General features: G+C 41.0%; 1 pseudogene; it reads right to left on the bottom strand.

Annotated features, from left to right (window-relative positions):
• Positions 1 to 481: 481 nt before the first annotated feature.
• On the bottom strand, positions 482 to 4,317 carry LOC131253339 (probable protein phosphatase 2C 25; annotated as a pseudogene).
• Between the last annotated feature and the right edge of the window lie 926 nt (positions 4,318 to 5,243).

Here is a 5,243-nt window from a genome sequence, read left to right as displayed (position 1 = left end):
TATGGAAAAGTAGCTCTTGAGATGAATTCCAAGCGACCAGAATGCTCTTATTATTCTCAACCCATTTGAGAAAGGCTTTGAGGGAAGAGTTCAAATCGTCATGATCCCCAACAGTTTCCTGGATCATTCCCCCAACAAACCATACGAAGGATAATTAGTGAGCGATTGCACAGGTTGCATGTGTCGCACATGCTCGTAAGAAAAGCTTTCCATCCATCTCATCAAAGCCAGCTTCCGCTCTCGTGTGGAGGAATTTGCATATTTCGGAGATGAGCTTTCAACCATTTTCTTGGCTTCCAGCTTATTGAAGAATTTCCCTCTTGGATCTCCAATGACACCAACCCATCAAAAAAAGAGTATTAACACTACGAAGATGAATATCAACAATTTCTTCTGCGGACCAATCAGGACTTCCATAGACCACCGATGGGACCCACGCTGGCCTAAGGATATCATGATCAACATTTCTTAAGACCCAGAATGGAAAAAGATTCAATGACTGAATTCTTATCACAATTGGAATGAATACCAAAGATGTTTAGATACAGAAATAAGAAGGGAGAATGAATACCAAGGATGTTTGCATACAAAAATAAGAAGGGAAGGCTCTTATTAAGTCTAATGGTTAATCTATCCATGTTAAGAGGTGAACTAATCAATAAAAGAATGGAGAATTAATCAATAAAAGAATGGTCAATAGCATAGTCCAGCCCTTCTTAGTCACAATGATGGGGACCACAGCCGCCACAATCATCATCTTATTGTCATCCTCACCGTTTATTATATCAGCATGATCGCAAACAATGTCATAGCTAGCATCCACTATTGCAAGCTTTTGCCGATAAATTTGAGTTTTCTTCTTCAAATAAAATGGCCCAATTGGATCATCATGACACTGATATCATCAATGGATCCTCGCAATATGGACAAGTCAACCAGATTTTTACAGGCAGATAGCATCGAACCCTTGTCAGATTTTAAGCAAACAGATCGAGCAATATCTACTGCCTCCTGATTAGTAACCTGAAATAACAAAGATTCTATTTAAATTCAAAATTGTATAGGAGTTTGAATGAACAATTACGAGTATAAGAACTAAATTACCTTATCCCATAGCCCGTCAGAGGCAAGGATTAGGAACTCGCAATCGGGTTTGATTCTTAGGATTTTTGTCTCTGGCTCTGCTGTAACCCATTGCTTAAGATGGGAATCACCAATCCCTCAGCCAAGGAACCCTGTAATCTCGACACACCCCGGCTGCAATCGACATAGCCACCCTGCAGAAAAATGTCCATCAGTTTCAATCCAAATGATATAAAAACTGCAAAAGGGAAAATATGGGGATTGTTTTTCGATGTATGGAGCAATGGGATTGAAACCATCCAGTGTCAGGTCCTGTCTTGTATGGGTCATGACCCAAAAATCATACTAATCAGTTGGTCCCAACGGTCCAAATAGCGGACTTTTACCTGATTAACGTAAGCACTACCATATCTTTTTTTAACCATCCATCGCACGCTATTTTTACTGTGGTTGAGATTGTCAGGAATGGTGTGATTGGACCTATGTACTACCAGCTGTGCACCTCAACACATGGATGGGAGTGGATTAGGTGCAGCCCTTACCATGGGCCCACACTGATGTATGTATTGTATGTCCACTCCATCCAGCCCTTTTTCCATATCATTTTATGGCATGACAACAAAAATGAAGATCTAAATCTCAGGTGAACCCTAATATAGGAAACAGTGGTGATTGAACACCCTACCATCAAAAACTTCCTAGGGCCCACCGTAATGTTTCCGTAATGTTTATTTGCCATCCAACGTGTTGATAAGGTCACACAGACCTTGATGAAGGGAAAACACAAATATCAGCTTGATACAAAACTGATGTGGCCCATTAATGGTCAATCACTGCTGTTTCCTATGGTATGGCCCACCTGAGAATTGGATGAGCTTCATTTTTGGGCTCATGCCCTAAAAATGATCTAGCAAAATGGATGGACAGCATAGATATAGAATACATACATCAAGGTGGGCCCCATGGTAAGGTCTGCACTGTCTTGGGTGAGGCCAGGGCTGCACCTAATCTGCTCCCTGCATGGATGGTCCACACAGATTAATGTGTAAATCAGCCATAGCTGGTGGAAGTTTGGGAATCAAGCAACCATAACAAGAAATGTTAATGAGTAACTAAGCTTACAAGGCTCTCAATTCTGTGACGTTCATCTCCCCTTGAGGGCCGATGGTCGTCCGTGAGGGCCTCTGCGACCCCTCCTCTGCTCAAAACAGCACGGCAGTCTCCAGCATTCGAGACAATGAGATCACTGTTCCTGATCAGAGCAGTTACACAGCAAGTACCGCCCCAAACATCCTCTTTCAAAAAGTCCGAGTCCGTGGCCAAATAACCACTTCTAATGGCAGCCTTGATTTCATCCCCTCCACTTTTCATCACTTCATCCATTATCTTCTTGCCCATGTTCTCTGCAGCAAATTCAGCTGCTTTCGCACCTCCATGCCCATCAAAAACACCAAAAAATGCCTGCCAAAAAAAAAAAAAACCACCACAATCAGAAATGCAAAAAAATTTCGTAATTTCAGTTAATATATTTACCAACTTCCCATAAGAGGTACAATTCATTGCAACTCACCCCAGCTTAGATTCACTTCAGCCCAATATTATTTGGGTTGAATGATCCTAAGCAAGTTCTGATCAATGGATTTTTAGCCATTGGATATGTACCACAGTTAGTAATGTTTTATTAACCATCCATTCCTAGGCTCTTCTTGATTGGACAGTTGCAAATTTTGGGCTACAAGCAACAAAAAAGACGGATCTTACCTATCGAAATGATCCAGATCAATCATGGAAGTTCCTACTAGTCGTATACATGTATTCTCCACTGTAATATGACGGGATAATCATTCCCTTCCCCTATTCACATACCATTTTCTCAACTTCATAAAGTTCCAATGCATAATTAGTCCTCTTCTTTACAGTATTGCCTGTAAATTTCCTGACTTCCCTATTTCTTTTATCATTTGTATAGTTCTCAATCTTACAAAATTTCCCAATTTTTACTTATTCCCACTTTCTATAAGCGGCATTCAATTTCTAAATTTCACAAATTTCCCTATTTCTAACCATTCTGCCTTTTAAAGAATTTGCTCATCATGCAGCGAATTTCACAAATATAGCCATTTTTGCTCCATTTTTACTCATCATCCCCTTTCTATAGTTTGCGCAGTGTATCTCAATCTCACGAGGGAACTGATCACGATAACTTGTTGTGCTCAACCATCTTTCTCGGCAACATGGCACTTGTGTAAGATATTCATACCATGAAAACAGTGGGTACCAACACGAGAATTCATCGAATTTGAACAACCGTTCACCAGCCTTGTTTTCAAGAAGGATGATCTCCATGGCCCACTGTTTTCGCGGTGCATATGCCCTACGCACCACTTGCCTGTAGCTGATCAGTTCACCCATCGTTTTATCTGACAGGCGGAATAACTTCACAGTGCCTTGCGATCTTTCCGGTCGGCATGCCACACATGTAGCATACCAGGGCATTGAAAACGGTAGGCAACAACACGAAATCAGCCTGTTTTTCAAGAGTGGTGATTTCCATGGTGGGGCCCACCGTTTTAATGGTCAGGATCTCCTACACAAGTGGCAAGTTAGCAGGAAAGCTGGTGTTGTTATCAGTTCGCTCATCGTGTCCCAATTGCATAAATTCCCAATCTCTACTTAAACCGATCGCCATTGCTTCATCAAATTTTCAAAAACACTCGCAATTTCTAGCATCTAAACAGATTTAAAAAAAATAAATAAATAATAAAAACTTTTTTTTATGGACCAAAATACCTGTTTGGGATTGCCGTGGAGATCAAGTACCGCTGCGTGCCGATCTTCCATCACTTCCCTAATCCCTTTCTTGCAGAAGAAAGAGAAACGACTACCCTCAATCTCGACATCCTTAATGCCTTCAGACGCGATCGGCACCATCAGGCTCAAGGAAGGGAGGGCAGGGATTTCGATCCGGGCGGGCCTCTTTCCCCGCAAGACCGTAAGAGGAGGAGGAGGATCAACAGCTATGTTGGAAGCATCTTTCGTCCTAAAGTTGCTGGCTTGCTTCTGCAAGAATCGGAGACGAAAAGAAGGAGGAGAAGGAGAAGGAGAAGAAGGAGGGGTTTTGGGAGAAGAAGAAGAAGGGGTTTTGGGAAGAAGCGGGGTCCGCGAGGGTGAGAATACAGGAGAGCCTTTTACTCCAACCGTATAAGACATACTTTCAAAGCGATCAGGAATAGGGAACGGCGATGGTTGGAGTATATATATACTCGGATTGCGTGGTGTAGAACACCCCCGAGGTCGGTGCCGTGTTGACTCAGTAAAATGCGTGCGCCATGGTTGTATCATATTTAAACGGTCCATGTTAGAGTGAGACCAAAATTGAGGCAAATTCAAAACCCAAGTCTACCACACCATAGAAAGTGGCGAGGATTGAACGCATATCACCTTAAATTTCTTGAAAGCCAAGTACAAATTTTTGTATTAGCTTCATCCGGTATTGTTTATCTTGTTAAGGTTGGATGACAAATAAAGCAATAACAAAAATTTTGATTGTAAAGATTATATAGGAAAATTCTACCTAATAAAAAAGCGGTAGTTGTTCGTTGCTTTTTCTGCACTTGGTGTGTAAGTGTGTCAGAATTGAAATTACGGCTCCAATTGAAACTGAACAAAATGACTCAAAGTGTTAAGATAGGCAGACATATTGGTGTATGACCGAGGTATGAGGAGATTAATCACCTATTCAGTCACTTACTCGATGTGTAAATTGGATTAGGCGATAGTCAGAGGGTGGGATTCATCCTTTGATGATGGGTTGCTCCTTTTCCTTTCATACGAAATGACTTTTTAATACAAAAGAAATACAATGAAAAAGAAATTCTTACAGTTGGTCACGAAGAGCAGTTGAAGAACACCTTTTCGATTGATGAATTGGGTCTAGCGTGTATGCACAGACTGAATTACAGCTAAAATTATGTGCTACGAGATAATTGTTATAGATTATGCTATGAAAAGTAAATTAACAGATTTGGAAAGTAAAGCTCATGCTAGGAATGACAATTCACTTGAAAAGGAAAGTGACGGATTACATTATGGAATGTAAATCAATAGGACAATTGAAAGATAATGTTTAGATTTGATTGGGTTGGTACGAAACCATTTCC

Source organism: Magnolia sinica, chromosome 8, assembly GCF_029962835.1.
Source record: "Magnolia sinica isolate HGM2019 chromosome 8, MsV1, whole genome shotgun sequence".
In the NCBI taxonomy this organism is placed as follows: Eukaryota; Viridiplantae; Streptophyta; class Magnoliopsida; order Magnoliales; family Magnoliaceae; genus Magnolia; species Magnolia sinica.
This window is presented reverse-complemented; position numbering and strand designations above follow the sequence as displayed.